The following is an 18,512-nucleotide window of genomic DNA, read 5'->3' as shown; positions in this document are numbered from 1 at the left end:
AAGCACTGGTTAGAACTATGCCATTAAAATCCATATAACCTTCTTAACATGTGTTTTTGATGCACGAAAAAAAAAAAAAAAAAAAACGCACTGGACTGCATGTGGTGTGAACTGGTTCTTAGGGAACCCTGCTAGTAATTACTATATATATATATATATATATATATATATATATATATATATATATATATATATATATATATATATATATATATATACATATACACACATACATATACATACACACACACATACAGCTCACGGTATATTGAATGAACAGTAGATTAAGAAATAAAAACTAAAATTAAAAAAAAGGGGACAGAAAAGAGAAATTAAGGAATTTAGTGTTTTTTACACCCAGGGCTGCTCTGTGTGACAAATTAATTTTTAGTGAAAATTATTAAAATTAGATAATAATTAAAATAGACAATAAAAATGTAATGATCCCTCATTTAGACAGAGGAAAAAAACCTGTTTGTATTGACGCAGTGTAGAAGTGCTCCCTAAAGCTGTCCATATACTATTTGAATACATTATTATTAGCTGTATCAATTTCCTAATGGAAGGATGTCAGGTGGGAGATGACCAACAAGGTCACCCACTGAGCGAATTTCAGCCGGTTTCTCAGGAACTGTCCCGAATTAGCTGTCGTACTAATTCCGCCCAACATCCCTTTGACTGAGAAATCAAAAGAGACAGGCAGAAAATTGTTGGCCAAAAAGGCGAGCGCATCCAACAATTAGATGCAGCCGCTGTTCAGGTATTCTAATGCCCCGTACACACGGTCGGATTTTCTGACGGAAAATGTGTGATAGGACCTTGTTGTCGGAAATTCCGACCGTGTGTGGGCTCCATCACACATTTTCCATAGGAATTTCCGACACACAAAGTTTGAGAGCAGGCTATAAAATTGTCCGACAACAAAATCCGTTGTCGGAATTTCCGATCGTGTGTACACAAATCCGACGCACAAAGTGCCACGCAAGCTCAGAATAAATAAAGAGATGAAAGCTATTGGCTACTGCCCCGTTTATAGTCCCGATGTACGTGTTTTACGTCACCGCGTTCAGAATGATCAGATTTTCCGACAACTTTGTGTGACCGTGTGTATGCAAGACAAGTTTGAGCCAACATCCGTCGGAAAAAATCCATGGATTTTGTTGTCAGAATGTCCGATCAATGTCCGACCGTGTGTACGGGGCATAACTTCCATGTTCATGTGTACTGTATAGCAAGCTGAAAGAGGAAGCTTTATTTATATTATACACACACACACACACACACCCATCCATACAGTATCTCACAAAAGTGAGTACACCCCTTACATTTTTGTAAATATTTTATTCTATCTTTTCATGTAACAACACTGAAGAAATGACACTTTGCTACAATGTAAAGTAGTGAGTGTACAGCTTGTATAACAGTGTAAATTTGCTGTCCCCTCAAAATAACTCAACACACAGCCATTAATGTCTAAACCACCGGCAACAAAACTGAGTACACCCCTAAGTGAAAATGTCCAAAATGGGCCCAATTAGCCATTTTTCCTCCCCAGTGTCATGTGACTCAGTGTTACAAGGCCTCAGGTGTGAATGGGGAGCAGGTGTGTTACATTTGGTGTTATCGATCTCACTCTCTCATACTAGGCAATAAGAAGATTGCCAAGACCCTGAAATTGAGCTGCAGCACGGTGGCCAAGACCATACAGAGGTTTAACAGGACAGGTTCCACTCAGAACAGGCCCTCCGTTGAAAAAGTGCCCGCGCATGAGCAGAAGGCAACAGCACTCCAGATGATTTACCGATCAGCTGGCGTGATGTCACCATAGCGCATGCACACATCGTAGGAGACTTTTTTCAATGGGAGATACCATTTGAAGGGCACAACTGAATGCTATGCAAACAGCGGAGGGAGACCTTACTTGTCATATTGAGTCTTGCTGTTGCACCGCCGGTTTACAGTGTGCTCAAGGTCCAGGTTTTGTCTGTTGCAGAGTGGGTTTGGTGTGTTGAATGGCGGGTTTTGCCTGTGTCTAAGGAGGGGTGGCAACACAGACAAAACTTGCTCTTAAACACACCAACAAGTCACCCTGCAACAGCGAGGCTCAATCTGACAACTATGGAGTCCCTCCGCTCTTTGCATAGCTTTCAATTGTGCCTGTGAAATGGTATATTCTGTTGGAAAAAGCCTCCTACGATGTGCGCATGCGCTATGGTTACGTCAGTCCTGCTGATCGGGAAATCAGCTGGAGTGCCCTTCCGCTCTGCGCATGCACTTTGACGGAGGGCAAAAAAAAAAAAAAAAATCTACAGAACACCGGCACTGGGGAGCTACAGTTTATTGAGGGAACCATGAATGCCAACATGTACTGTGACATACTGAAGCAGAGCATAATCCCCTTCCTTCAATGACTGGACCGCAGGGCAGTATGCCAACATAACGACCCCAACCACACCTCCAAGACGACCACTGCCTTGCTAAAAAAGCTGAGGGTAAAGGTGATGGACTGGCCAAGCATTTCTCCAGACCTAAACCCTATTGAGCATCTGTGGGGCATCCTCAAAACGGAAGGGGGAAGAGCGCAAGGTCTCTAACATCCACCAGTTCCGTGATGTTGTCATGGAGGAGAGGAAGAGGACTTCAGTGGCAACCTGTGAAGCTCTGGTGAACTCCATGCCCAAGAGGGTTAAGGCAGTGCTGGAAAATAATGGTGGGCACACAAAATATTGACACTTTGGGCCCAATTTAGGCATTTTAACTTAGGGGTGTACTCACTTTTGATGACTGCGGTTTAGACATTAATGGCTGTGTGTTGAGTTATTTTGAGGGAACAGCAAATTTACACTGTTATACAAGCTGTACACTCAGTACTTTACATTGTAGCAAAGTGTCATTTCTTCAGTGTTGTCACATGAAAAGATATAATAAAATATTTACAAAAATGTGAGGGGTGTACTCACTTTTGTGAGATACTGTACATACATATGTCTCTGTCAGTATATGGCCAGCTTTACATTGGTGGTCCGTAAAGTGCTCCCTTATGTTGGTCAATGAAGCGCCCCCTTATGCTGGTGAAAAATTCAGTAAGAATACGCTTTTCATGGATAGTCAGTGGAAAGAATGTCCCTCCACAGACATCTTTAAAGGGTTATTGGGATCAATGGTTACTTATAGGAGGCAGAAACTGTGCTTTACTCAAGAAACCCCAAGCAACTTCTGGGGGAACCCTAGTTTTCCATGGAACCCTGGTTAAGAAAGGCTGCACTAGAAGAATGACTGCCAACAACATTTTGTAAAGCTGACCTTACATTGCCAAATATGTATTTTTGTTTTTTTCAGAGCTGTAGATGATTCAGATATCTAAACCCAAATGCTTCATAAATATGCCACTGCATGTGCTAAAACATTGCAACACAAAAATCGGCATATTTTGCCATGATGATCATAAATGCCATAATGCAGTATTTCCAACATTGCTGTATTTCAGGAAAATACCAAATCATGGCCACTAGACGGCGCTTACGATCATAGGAAACAATTGCATTCCAGAAAATACGTTTCGCATTGTGGCCATGTGAAAGTTTATTTATATAAAAATGGAGGGGGGGGGAGATACCTGGAGTTTTGCTTTAAAAAAAAAAAGTGTACTGTAGCTGCATCCACAAATATGCTAATATAGATAGTGACTTATTACACATAAAAATATGCAAATCACAATCATTTTTTCTATGGCACATCAAAAGCCCTCTCCTCCAAACAAGCTTTCCACCTACAATACATCTGCAATTTTTATATTATGATCCTTTTAGAAAAAAAAAAAAAAAAACAGTGTCTTGCAGGCCAACCATTTACAAAGTTGTTAAATTACAGTGAATCACAGGGTTACAAAATGCCCATTTATTTAGACATAACTAGACTGAATAAAAACTAAGTAAGAAAATACAAGGCCTACCTTATTTGCTGTATTGGAGGAAAGAACCAAATTATTAATTTCATAAAAATGGGGGGAAATTGACAAGCCATCATACGGAACTATAAAATCCACGATCCCATAAACAAAACAGAGAATAACTTCCAGGTAGTTTTTGCCATGGGGAAAAGTGATGTAATACTTGCATTTTTTTTTTTTTGCAAGTTCAAAGGTCAGCCATTTGTACTAGGTAAGTAATAGGTTACTTACTACTGAGTAAAAATGATTTCCAGGCAAGGACTGAAACCAAAAAAAACAAAAAAAGACAGGCTTCATACACAGTTACTGAAACGTTTTGCATAAGGACAAAGGGGACTACTGTTTGCACCATTAGGGCCAGCTGCTCCTATGCCTTCTGACACCAAACTCTGGTTTAAAATAAAAATATTCCATTCAAGTATGTAAAAGTCTCTTCTTTTGCTTGCAGCCCCCTTCAAATCTCCAAATTCCTTTATTTGCTGCCTTGACCTGACTTCCTGTTAGAGGGTGGCTAGGGTGCATCGGGAAAGTACTCACAGAGCTTTAATTTTTCAACATTTTGTTATGTTACAGCTTTATTGCAAAATTGATTACATTCATTATTTTCCTCAAAATTCTACAAACAATCCCCCATAATGACAAACGTGAAAGAAGTTTGTTCAAAATCTTTGCAAAAAAAAAAAAAAAAACGAAAAAAAATCCCATGTACAGTTGTGCTCAAAAGTTTGCATACCCTGGCAGAAATTGTGTCATTTTGGCATTTATATTGAAAATATGAATAATCATGCCAAAAATGTGTCTTTTAGTCAAGGATAGTGATCATATGAAGCCATTTATTATCACATAGTTTTTTGGCTCCTTTTAAAAACATAACAGAAATCACCTAAATGGCCCTGATGAAAAGTTCACATACCCTGGCATGTTTGGCCTTGGTACAGACACAGAAGGTGGCACACAGGTTAAAATGGCTATTAAAAAGGTTAATTTCACACATTTGTGGCTTTTTAAATCGCAATTAGTGTCTATGTATAAATTGACAATGAGTTTGTTAGCTCTCACATGGCTGCACTAAATCAGCTAGATACTAAGCCATGGGGAGCAGAAAAGAACAGTCAAAAGACCTGCGTAACAAGGTAATGAAACTTTACAAAAATAGAAAAGGATATAAAAAGATATGCAAAGCCTTGAATATGCCAGTCAGTACTGTTCAATCACTTAATAATAAGTGGAAAAATTGGGGATTTCTTGATACCAAGCAAAGGTCAGGTAAATCAAGAAAGATTTCAGCCACAACCGCCACAGGAATTGTTTGGGATACAAAGAAAAACCCCACAGGTAACCTCAGGAGAAATACAGGCTGCTCTGGAAAAAGATGGTGTGGTTGTTTTTAAGGAGCACAATACGATGATACTTGAACAAAAATAAGCTACATAGTCAAGTTGCCAGGAAGAAGCCTTTACTGCACAAGTTCCACAAAAAAAAAACCTAGTTACAAAATGCCCAACAACACCTTGACATAACACATTGGGCTTTTTTGTGGCATTGGCGCAGTAAAGGCTTCCTTCTGGCAGCTCAACCATACAGCTTTTTTTTGTTAAAGTATTTCTCCTGAGGTTACCTGTGGGGTTTTTTTTTGTATCCTGGGCAATGCTTCCGCCAGTTGTGGCTGCAATCTTTCTTGGTCTACCTGACCTTGGCTTGGTATCAAAAGAGCCCCTAAGTTTCCACTTCTTAATAAGGGATTAAACAGAACTGACTGGCATATTCAAGGCTTTGGGTATCTTTGTATATCCTTTTCCATCTGTATGAAGTTCCATTACTTTGTTACGCAGGTCTTTTGACTGTTCTTTTCTACCTACCAATGGCTCAGTGTCTAGCCCGCTTAGGGCATCCAAGTGAGAGCTAACAAACTCATTGACTATTTATACACAGACACTAATTGTGATTTAAAAAGCCACAAATGTGAGAACCTTTAATTGCCATTTTAACCTGTGTGCCACCTTCTGTGTCTGTACCAAGGCCAAACATTCCAGGTATGTAAACTTTTTATCAGGGCCATTTGGGCGATTTTGATTATTATGATTTAAAAAGGATCCAAACAACTATGTGCTAATAAATGGCTTTATGTGATCACTATCCTTAATAGATGTTTCTATAACTTGATTGGAGTCCACCTGTGGTAAATTCAGTTGACTGGATAGGATTTGGAAAGGCACACACCTGTATATATATATATATATATATATATATATATATATAAAAGGTCTTACAGTTAACAGTGCATGTCAGAGCACAAACCAAGCCATGAAGTCCAAGGAATTGTCTGTAGACCTCAGAGACAGGATTGTATCGAGGCACAGATCTGGGGAAGGGTACAGAAACATTTCTGCAGCACTGAAGGTCCCAATGAGCACAGTGGCCTCCATCATCCATAAATGGAAGGTTTGGAACCACCAGGACTCTTCCTAGAGCGGGCCGCCGAGCCAAACTGAGCAATCGGGGAGAAGGGCCTTAGTCAGGGAGGTGACCAAGAACCTGATGGTCACTGACAGAGCTCCAGTGTTTTTCTGTGGAGAGCGGAAAACCTTCCAGAAGAACAACCGTCTCTGCAGCATTCCACCAATCAGGCCTGTATAGTAGAGTGGCCAGACGGAAGCCGCTCCTCAGTAAAAGGCACATGACAGCCCGCCCGGAGTTTGCCAAAAGGCACCTGAAGGACTCTGACCACGAGAAACAAAAATTGTCTGGTCTAATGAAACAAAGACTGAACTCTTTGGCCTGAATGGCAAACGTCATGTCTGGAGGAAACCAAGCACTGCTCATCACCTGGCCAATACCATCGCTACAGTGAAGCATGGCGGTGGCAGCATTATGCTGTGGGGATGTTTTTCAGCAGCAGGAACTGGGAGACTAGTCAGGATCGAGCGAAAGATGAATGCCGAAATATGCAGAAATGTACAGAGACCTTCTTGATAAAAAAACAGCTCCAGAGTGTTCTGGACCTCAGACTGAGGTGAAGGTTAATCTTCCAACAGGACAACGACTCTAAGCACACAGCCAAGATAACAAAGTGGCTACGGCATAATTCTGTGAATGTCCTTGAGTGGCCCAGCCAGAGCCCAGACTTGAATCCGATTGGACATCTCTGGAAAGATCTGAAAACAGCTGTGCACCGACGCTCCCCATCAAACCTGATGGAGCTTGAGAGGTCCTGCAAATAAGAATGGGAGAAACTGCCCCAAAAATAGGTGTGCCAAGCTTGTAGCAGCATATTCCGAAAGACTCTAGGCTGTAATTGGTGCCAAAGGTGCTTCAACAAAGTACTGAGCAAAGGCTGTGAATACCTATGTACATGGGACATTTTTAATTGTTAATAAATTTGCAAAGATTTCAAACAAACTTTTTTCACATTGTCATTATGGGGTATTGTTTGTACAACTTTGAGCAAAATAATGAATTTAAATAAATTTTGGAATAAGGATGTAACCTAACAAAATGTGGAAAAAGTGAAGCGCTGTGAAAACTTTCCGGATGCACTGTACATTCATTGTCCCACTGTATGTACTGTAGGAATGTAGCCAGCCTCTCTTGCTTGCTCCCAAGACTGACTATGGGATGCATATGGGGAGATTTAATAAAACGGAAGCACTCAGAATCTGGTGCAGCTGTGCACGGTAGCCAATCCGCTTCTAACTTCAGCTTTTAAATTAAAGTGGTTTTAAAGGCTGAGGGTATTGTAAAAAAAACCTTCTGTGTGTAGCATCCCCCCCCCCAGCCCCCCAATCTTTACCTGAGCTCCCTCAGATCCAGCGATGTTCACAATAAACCTCGGCTGTCCCAGGACTCTCCCTCCTCATTGGCTGAGACAGCAGCAGGAGCCCATTGGGTCCCATTGCTGTCGATTACAGCCAGTGAGTCAATGAGGAGAGAGCGGGGGGTGCGAGGCCGAACCGTGGCTCTGTCTTATGAATGTATAGAACAGTGGCTCAGGAGAGAGCATGCAGTGGTGGCCCCAGGTCAAGCAGCTTTCTCTGGGGGCACTGCTTGAGGGGGAGGAGCCAGGCGCGCCGGTGGGGGACCAGAAGAGTGGATCAGCGGTACTCTGTTCAAAACCACTGCACAGAGCAGGTAAGTATAACATGTCTGTTATAAAAAAACAAAAACAAAAGAAACCAAGCAAAGCTTTAATACTTTGAGCTTGGACAATAAAAACTGGAAGCCGATTGGTTTCTATGCAGATCTGCACCAGATTTTATACGCTCCAGTTTTACTAAATCTCCCCCATAGTGTACATGCCTGGGAAGTGATAGGAAAAAGGAGAGGTTCGGGAGCTCCCAGAGGACGCTACAAGGACGCAGAAACTATTTCAGGAGAAACAGTGTACAGGGCCATTTAGTAGCGGAAGTGTATGGAATTTTTTATTTTTTTTTGGAGAAGATTGTTTAGTCTCACTTGACACCAGACCATTTATTTTAACAAAAATATTTGTTAGCATTCACATGTAAAAGTGAATAGACATCCAAAAGCCCGAGACCAGAAGAAGAGAGGGCTATGAGGTGCAAAGGAGCTGGTCCAGCACAGAGAGTAATCAGCTACTTCCAGAAGAGAGGGCTATGAGGTGCAAAGGAGGGACAGAGGAGGGACAGAGGAGCTAGGCCAGCACAGAGAGTAACAAGATACTTCTATAAGAAGTAAGGGCTATGCTAGAATATTGACTCTCTCTGGAACAGTCAAATTATCTAGCAAGCTCAGAGGCACATTGCAAGTAAATAATTCATAGTAAGCAAAAAATAATGCAAGTGTTTAAAATACTTGATTTTTGTACTTAAGTCGATGACAGGTGACAAGTTCAAACCATAAGAGCTATCCAAATTAATAAAACATAAAAAAAAAAAAATGAAAGTATGACTGTACTTCAGAAGTGCAGGGCTAGTAATCAGGACCAGTAAGAAAACAAAAAAAACAAAATAACTCACATTGAAAAGATTTTGCAATGAAAGATCAACTCAAAGACAAACGTACTTTGTTACTCTGGAAACGGTCCGGGTCTATTTTTGTTTCATAAAACCACAATAAATCCTGGAGTCTGCGTTACTACAAGAAATGCAGATTTTTATTCCTTGAACTAAAAGCACAATGATAACACTTACCTCAACACCAAAAACAAGCCCTAGGAATGTACTGCGGGGTTGCACTCTCTCTTTGAGGGTAAGGACTAAAACATACAATTTTTATAAAGAGTTTTTTTTTTTAAACCATATAATATTATTCTGCCTTTTCCTTTTGAGCCACCAGGTGAAGCCTGAGGGTTCTTTTTTTACATTCCCATGTCCCATTTGCTTCTTTGTTGGAAAAAAAAAAACCTGCTTACTAAAAATGATAGCTGCAGCTTCAATAACATGCAGTGGATAAGTAAAGAAGTTTGAGGATAAACTCATTCCTTTATTGGATGACTCAGTATGAAGTTTCAGACAGAAAGAGGGAATCTCCAAGGAGAGAGCATGCAGGGTCCATATGGGGATCTCAGGATCAGAAGAAGCTTTTACAAAACTTGTTGTTGGTCTTTCGCTTGCCTCTGTACAGAGCCTAGTTCTAGTCATCTAGACATTTTTTAGCTACAATTTGTAGAAACAGAACCATGCTAGGAAAAATGAATAGCAATCAATGAAAGGTCTGTGCTGCAGTGATCTCTGGGATCTGTAATTGAGTGACTGATATTTTGCAGTGATTGGACCTAGCTACAGAACTACCAGCTGCAGACGCGCTGCGTTTAAAAAAAAAAAAGTCCTGCATGCAGCATCTTTGGTGCCCTGTTTCAAAAATGCATCAAAAACGCACCACCCATTGATTTCTATGCAGACATGCTCCTGAGCCAGGCAGTGTGCATCCATAGAGACACACAGTACAGCTGCCCCCCCCCCCCCATATATTCCTCCTAACTGGATTTGACTGACAGCAGCAGGAGCATATGGCCATATAATGAACAAATAGGGGCCAGGCAGCATCTGGGGCCAACAGGGGCCAGGCAGCATCTGGGGCCAACAGGGGCCAGGCAGCATCTGGGGCCAACAGGGGCCAGGCAGCATCTGGGGCCAATATGGGGCAGGCAGCATCTGGGACCAATATGGGGCAGGCAGCATATGGGGCAGGCAGCATATGGGGCCAATATGGGGCAGACAGACACAGTTTAAAAGGACAGCTTCAGACTAGCTGACAGATTAAAGTTGAACTCCAGGAATTACAAAAAAAATCTACCCCTATCCCTCCTCCCCTTCACACTGAGGATTAAATGTTAGTTTAGTCTAGGGGCGCAGAGATGAGGGATACCTCCCTAATGTTTGGCTCCAGCAGGCTGTCTCCAAAATATATTTAAATCCTTAATCAGCGCAAATATATTATGACACTAAATTGCAATTTGTTAATAAGTATTCAACTGGGCCTAGGAGCCAGGCCCTCTGCTTTTCATCCTGCGGACACCCCCACCTCAGCATGGCTGAGTGCCTTTTATGTGAGTGCACTATCTTTATTTTATCTGATAATAAATACTTTGACAGAGAGCACTGGATTTCCTTCCGTTTGATTTTCATATACCGTTGATTGGGAACGTGCAGCACTGACAGGAGGTGTTGGAGATTGAAGCGCTGACCAGGAGCCGTCATCTGTGATTACCCCTAATTAGGGGGACTGCTTGCTTAGACCCGCTGGTGAAACAGGGGTCCAAGTATAAGGTGAGCGGCCATGCATTTACTGGTGGAGGATTATTTATTGATGAGCACATTTTTCTGTATTAACACGGAGGTGGAAGATTACCATTCATTAACACAATGGATTTTTTGAGCTGTTTATTTTGAAAGACTTTCACTTTAAATTTTTATTTTTGCCTTGTGAACATTTTTTGGCACACAATTGCGTATAATGTTTTGAATGTTTTATACACTATTGCTAGTTGCGCTACACTAGATTATATTAAATAGTCCTACATTGTAGGTGATGACGCCGAGGCCCAGCCCAGAGGATAGGCCAGAAGAGAACAATCCTAGGCTAAGGAATACATTTTTATCCATGCACCCCCAGACTAAACAAGCCTTTTGCGTTTGCACTACGAGGGGGCCCTCTGCAAGTGTAGAGTTTGTGAAATTCCCAGAGTTGGATTTTAAAGTGATTCTAAAGGCTCATAGTTTTTTACCTTCATGCATTCTATGCATGAAGGTAAAAAAAAAAAAAAAAAAAAAAAAAACCTTCCCTGTGCAGCATCCCCCAAGCCCCCCCCCCAATACTTACATGAGCCTCATCTCAATCCAGCGATAGTGCCCTGGCTCTCTGGGGACTCTGTCTCCTCATTGGCTGTGACACTGCAGCAGGAGTCATTGGCCAATCAGGAAAGAGGGTGGGGCCGAGCCGCGGCTGTGTGTGCGCATGGACATGCAGAGCCACAGCTTGGGAGCGAACCTGCTCAGGTGCCCCCATTGCAAGCTCCTTTCTCTGGGGGCACTCAGCATGAGCACTTGCGTGGGATCGAAGAAGAGGAGGAGGATGGGGCTGCTCTGTGCAAAACCACTGCATAGAGCAGGTGAGTGTAAAAGGGTTTTTTTATTTTAATTTTTTTAAAAGAGACTTTAATATCCCTTTAACTTACTGCAGATCCATATAACTCTAAACAAAATAAGCTCACACATGATTTTTATATTAAATATGTTTGGAATTATAGTGAAATGTCCTCCATCGCACTTTCCTTATTACTAAATTTAGTACATTAGTAAGCTATGTGTCACCAGTAGCTTCAATTGGATCATTTTGTAACCTGGCCACAAAAATAAATGCCCCGAATTAGGAAATGAGGCCATTTTCAGGGTGGATTAAATCGCGGGTGAGTGTTGCTATTAAACCAAAAATCATCTCTGAACTTCCTCCATCCCTCCTGATTATTTCTGTACGAATGCTGGTTTGTACACGAGGCAGACACTCCCAAAAGGCACCTTCAACTGCCTAAATAACTCAATAACTTTGTACTAGTGTAATCCACAATTAGATGAGACATTTGCACATTGTTCCCTGACAAAGAACAAACATGAATTTCCCTGCATGAAAGATACAACCAGAAAAAACAAGATGGACACCCAGCAGTATCTAGCACTGCGTACAGCCATCAGATCCAGTGTCTTGTGTCAATGTTTTGCTGAAGTCCACAACTGTTCAGGTTCTTGATAGAGCTGGGCGATTTTCTCAAAAAAAAAAAATAAAATAAAAATAAAATTAGATTTTATTTTTTTTTTTTAAAAGTGATTTAAAAAAAAAAAAAAAAAAAAAAAATAATTGAGTTTTTTTTTTTTTTTTTTGATGGACATCGCGCCGGTCCTGGGGAGCTGCAGGCAGGAGTTTAGGCGAGGACGCGGCTTCGGCCTAGTCCTAGCGTCCGGCCTCGCGGACTAGGACAAAGCCGCGGCCTCACCTAAAAAGTCCTGCCCGCAGCTCCTCAGGACTGGCGCGGTGTCAGCACCGGTCCTGGTGAAAAAAAAAAAAAAAATCTAAAAAAAAATTGATTCGCTGAAAATTTTAATCGATTTGACCTCTCAACTCGATTCAAGATTCAAATCGATTTTTTCCCCAGCCCTAGTTCTTGAAATCAGGCTGCCATGGACTACGAAGCTCGTATGCCATGATTTATATGGTGAGGATTTGCTGATTTTGTACGTTTGCCCACTGACAAAGAAATGATCAGTCTATAATTTTAATGGTAGGTTTATTTTAACAGTAAGAGACAGAACAAAAAAATATCCAGAAAAACACATTTCAAAAAAGTTATAAATATCAATCTATCCAATCAGGAGCCGAGAACCGTGGACAGGGCTCGTCTCAGGGCTCGTCTCAGAAGTTTTTTCACCTTAATGCATAGGATTAGCATTAAGGTGAAAAAACACGAAAGAAAGGTTTCAAAGCTCAGGTTTGGAAACTCGAACCTTCAGCTTCCTCCACATATTTTCTATGGGACGAAGGTGTGGAGATTGGCTAGGCCACTCCAGGACCTTAATGGCCTTCTTCTTGAGCCACTCCTTTGTTGCTTGGGCGTGTGTTTTGGGTCATTGTCAAGCTGGAAGACCCATCCAAGACCCATTTTCAATGACCTGGCTGGGGGAAAGAGGTTCTCACCCATGATTTGTTTCCACCTCCAGGTTTGACGGTGGGAATGGTGTTCTTGCGGTCATAGGCAGCATTCCTCCTCCAAAACACAGCGAGTTGAGTTTTTTCTAAAGAGCTCTATTTTGGTCTCATCTGACCACAACACTTTCACCCAGTTCTGCTCTGAATCATTCAGACGTTCATCAGCAAATATCAGACGGGCCTGTACATGTGCTTTTTGAGCAGGGGACCTTGGGGGCGTAGCAGGATTTCATTCCTTCAGGGCGTAGTCTGTTACCAAATGTTTTCTTGGTGACTATGGTCCCGGCTGCCTTGAAATCATTGACAAGATTCTCCTGTGTAGTTCTGGGCTGATTCCTCACCATTCTCATGATCATTGAAACTGCGAGGTGAGATCTTGCGTGGAGCCCCAGACCGAGGGAGATTGACAGTTACTTTGTGTTTCTTCCATTTGCGAATAATAAAACCAACTGTTGTCACCCTCTCACCAAGATGCTTGGCGATGGTCTTGTAGCCCATTCCAGCCTTGTGTAGGTCTACAATCTTGTCCCTGACATCCTTGGACAGCTCTTTGGTCTTGGCCATGGTGAAGAGATTAGAATCTGATTGACTGATTGCTTCTGTGGACAGTAGTCTTTTATACAGGTAAAAAGCTGAGATTAGGAGCACTCCCTTTAAGAGAGTGCTCCTAATCTCAGCTCGTTACCTGTATAGAAAACCCCTGGGAGCCAGAAATCTTGCTGATTGATAGGGGATCAAATACTTATTTCACTCATTAAAAACGCAAATCAATTTATAACTTTTTTTGAAATGTGTTTTTCTGGATTTTTTTTTTGTTATTCTGTCTCATACTGTTAAAATAAACCGACCATTAAAATTATAGACTGATCATTTCTTTGTCAGTGGGCAAGCCTACAAAATCAGCAGGGGATCAAATACTTTTTCCCTCACTGTACATGACATAAGAGCTTCGTAGTCCATGGCAGCCTGATTCAAGAACCGGAACAGCTGTGGACTTCAGCAAACCACTGACACAAGACACTGGATCCGATAGCTGTAAGCAGTGCTAGATACTGCTGGTAACAGTATGATCAAAGTACAATCATGCAGGTTCTAGATTTATCATCATCATCATTCCTTCACTACATTGCCTGTAAAGCATGGGTGCTCGACCCGTGGTCCTCCTGCTGTTGCGGAACTACAAGTCCCATCATGCCTTTGGGAGTCATGCTTGTACTGTTCAGCCTTGCAATGCGTCATGAGACTTGTAGTTCCGCAACAGCTGGAGGGCCACAGGTTGAGCACCAATGCTAAAGTGTCAGGACACCACATACGTAAGTGTTTGTTCAAGGTCAGATACCAAGTATTGAAGCCACAATATAGTGTATGTTCTTGGCTCTGGTAGTTTTCATTAAAAGGATAAAATCTGCACCCCTAATTTTTCTAATGCTTGGCTCAGACGGAAAATAGCGCTTTCTAAGCTACCGTACGATAATCTGATCGTTGGCACACAGCTTTTCGAGAGCCGATCACGGCAGTTCATCTGATATTATCCGGTCGGGCAAGCACGAAAATTTCTCTCGTATGATACCAGAACCAATGATTTGTTCGATTAATCAGTACAATATTCGTCTGACAAAATTGTAAGACCAAGACTACGCATGCTCAGAAAGAAAGAATACACTACAGTACATTACATCACAAAGTTGTATTCTGCTGTACGGGAATTTTCAGAACTTTAGTAACCTATTGGTATTCAATATAAGGTTAGCATGAAAAAAAAAAAAGCAGACGATCATTTGACCGATATTCTCATTATGTGTACAAGGCTTAAAGCAGCAAACACTACATTTTCCTATGTTAAAAGGAGAAGTATAGCCAAAGCTATTTTGGCTGCACTTCTGGGGATTACAGGAGTACACTGTAGTTAGTTCTGCACGCCTATGACCCGTTTGTCGGCTGACATCACAGAGCCGGTCCAGGTCCATATGGTCGGGATCTACTCAGATGCCTGGGTTGTCACCTAGCTAGGCCTCTCAGCAAGCCACTGAGAGCCTGAGCCAGCCGCTCCCACCCCTGCCACAGCCCAGCGCTCCAGTGAGTGCTGGAAGGGGAAAGAGCAGAGAGCCGGTGAGGACAGACACTGCTCTCTGCAGCCTGAAGACCAAGAGCCGAGCGATCACTGGAGTTTGATCACTCATTTCTTGGTCTTACAGCCGGTGGGGGACAGATGAAACATCCACCTAGGTGAGCAGGTTTATTTTTTTTGGTTTAAACCTGAAATTCTCTTTTAAAAGCATACTCCTAAAATGAACCCCCCCCCCCTTACCTGAATGTCTAACATAGTCCCTGAAATAAGCCATTAATCACCCCCAAATCTCCCCCTAAACACTTAAAGCGGAACTCCAGGGATGATCTCTATAGCATACTTACATTGGTTCAAGCTGGACCACCAGGAAAGCTGACAATCACTGTTGTAACTCTTGTTGAGAAAAAAAAAACATTCCCCTCTAGGTGATCAATGCACATTGAAGGGATTCTAAAGAATTTTTTTTTTTTATAATTTCATATTTACCTGCTCTGTGCAATGGTTTTGCATGGAGCAGCCCCAATCCTCCTCTTTTGGGGTCACCTGCCAGCAAGCAGTTGGCCATGGGAGCACTTGTGCAGGCTCGCTCCCTGGCTGGGCTCTGTGTGTCTATTAAACAGCCCCCCACCCCCTTAACCCCCCGGCTCTCCCCCAATGGCTCCCAGCTGCTGCATCGATCTCCACTGAGGTGGGAGGGTGGAGGGAGACCCTGCTCTCGGGCACAGCACTGAATCAAGATCTGGCTCCGGTAAGTATAAGCAGACGGTGGGGGGCAGCTACACTCAGAATGTTTTTAACCTTTATGCAGAGAATGCGGTTAAAACCCTTCTACCTTTAGACCTACTTTTAACTTTGTAGTAGATTAAAATCTGTTATGTCAATGTGCAGGGGGGATCTGAATCAGAATGCCTTTTTCTAATGAGTAAAGTTGAAGAGTCTGCATCCTGTTCAAAGCAATAAACCCCTTGAGAATATCTCACCAAAAAATGACATTTATTTTGCAGAGGATGCCCAAAATCTGACTTGTATCTTTGTGCAGACTTCGAGGAAAATCAGTGAGCCAATCACACAAGCAGGAAATGACATTTCTAGGGATGTTCCATACATCAATGGTGCACAGAATGCCTCCAGATTGCACTGAATGTTCGATTCAAAAAGGGAAAGGTCATTTTTAGAACATTCAATTACAATATGGCTTGTAGAGCAAATGTATATGCTATATAATTTTGTTATTTTTTTCCCCTCACAAAAGGGAAGTTACTCTGTAGGTTTACCCCAGACAGGAAACCATGTGCCCAATGCGGTCATTAAAAGTAATTGACTCCATTGCACATACACGCTCACTGGCCACTTTATTAGGGACACCTGCCCAATTGCTTGGTAACACAAATTGCTAATCAGCCAATCACATGGCAGCAACTCAATGCATTTAGGCATCTAGACGTGGTGAAGACAACTTGCTGAAGTCAAACTGAGCATCAGAATGGGTAAGAAAGGGGATTTAAGCGACTTTGAACATGGCATGGTTGTTGGTGACTAAGGATGAGCTCCGGCGTGTTCGCATGCTGTACGTGCCGTTCCAGGAAGTCGGCGCGGCGCAGCGCTAATCACAGGCAGTGAGACATTTCCCAAGCTCTGCAGCCGCACATCGGGAGAATGTCTCACTGCCTGTGATTAGCGCTGCGCCGTGCCGACTTCCTGGCGGGATGGGCACGTGCAGCATGTGAACACGCCGGAGCTCATCCTTATTGGTGACAGACAGGCGGGCTGGTCTGAGTATTTCAAAAACTGCTGCTCTACTGGGATTTTCATGTACAACCATCTCTATAGTTTATAGAGAATGGTCCAAAAAAAGAGAAAATATCCAGTGAGTGGCAGTTTTGTGGAGAAAAATGCCTTGTTGATGTCAGAGGAGAATGGGCGGACTGGTTTGAGATGATTAAAAGGCAACACTAACTCAAATAACCACTTGTTACAACCAAGGTATGTAGAATATGATCTCTGGAAGCAACAACACATAGAACCTTGAAGCAGATGGGCTACAACCGCAGAAGACCACACCTGGTGCCACTCATGTCAGCTAAGAATAGGAAACTGACGATACAATTCAAACAGGCAATAGGAGATTGGAAAAACGTTGCCTGGTCTGAGGAGTCTCATTTTCAGCTGCGACATTCAGATGGTGGGGTCAGAATTTGACGTAAACATAAAAAGCATGGATTCATCATGCCTTGTATCAACGGTTCAGGCTGGTGGTGGTGGTGGTGTAATGGTGTGGTGGTGTAATGGTGTGGGGGGGGGGGGTATTTTCTTAGCACACTTTGGGCCCCCTAGTAACAATTGAGCATCGTTTAAACACCATGGCCTACCTGAGTATTGTTGCTGACCATGTCCACCCCTTTATGACTACAGTGTCCCCATCTTCTGATGGCTCCTTCCAGCAGGATAATTGCACCATGTCTCAAAGCTCCAATCATCTCACCACTGGTTTCTTGAACATGACAATGAGGTCACTGTACTCCAATGGCCTCCACAGTCACCAGATCTCAATCCAATTGAGCAGCTTTGGGATGTGGTGGAAGATTGGCATCATGGATGTGCAGCCGACAAATCTGCAGAAATTGCGTGATGCCATCATGTCACTATGGACCAAAATCTGAGGAATGTTTCCAACACCTTGCTGAAAATAAGCCACAAAGAACGGAGGCAGTTCTGAAGGCAAAAGGGGGTCCAACCCGGTACTAGCAAGGTGTACCTAATAAGGTGGCCAGGGAGTTTATATGAAAGCAGGTTGGAAAATCTCTGACATTATGGGTGCCTCCAATCATTATGGGTAGCCCCAGGGGCGGACTGATAACTCATGGGGCCCCCAGGCACAGTAAACACACACACACACACACACACAGTATACAATCACACAGTATACACATACATGTACACACAGTATACACAGACAGATGTAAGAAAAACACAGATTTATACATACTGTCCCTGGTTTTACTGAGGCTGGCAACCCTGATGGGGCCCCCTAGTGGCCCAGGGCCCTCGGGCAATGCCCGAGTGGTTCAATGGTCAGTCCGCCCCTGGGTAGCCCTAAACCCTTTGTTCATTGCCCAGGAGACACAATCTTGGCTGGCACATTAATGGCCACCAGTCATCATGGAAGTAGAACACCAGCAGCTTTATTCTTGATCACATTCCTACATTATGATGACCTATATCCGTTATGATTTTTTATGTAGTTTTTTAAAAATGGTAACAGAAACGTGCAGTTGCTATCACTTTTTTTTTTTTTTTTTTAAAGAATTACCAAAAAATACACACACACACAAAGAA

At 42.5% G+C, this 18,512-nt stretch overlaps 1 protein-coding gene across 5 annotated transcripts in view; it reads right to left on the bottom strand.

Moving 5' to 3' along the window:
• The window catches only part of AKAP13 (A-kinase anchoring protein 13), a 446,306-nt gene that overhangs the window by 374,353 nt on the left and 53,441 nt on the right, over positions 1-18,512 (bottom strand). The window contains exon 1 of one of the 5 annotated variants that reach the window (XM_073618418.1): positions 3,953-4,059. The exons of the other annotated variants lie outside the window; for them this stretch is intronic. The gene's annotated coding sequence lies outside the window, so the exon portion shown is untranslated. Of the gene's footprint in view, positions 1-3,952; positions 4,060-18,512 lie in introns of those variants that run through there. 5 annotated transcript variants of the gene reach the window in all.

The sequence above is a fragment of the Aquarana catesbeiana genome, linkage group LG03 (assembly GCF_042186555.1).
Source record: "Aquarana catesbeiana isolate 2022-GZ linkage group LG03, ASM4218655v1, whole genome shotgun sequence".
NCBI classification, from domain to species: domain Eukaryota; kingdom Metazoa; phylum Chordata; class Amphibia; order Anura; family Ranidae; genus Aquarana; species Aquarana catesbeiana.
This window is presented reverse-complemented; position numbering and strand designations above follow the sequence as displayed.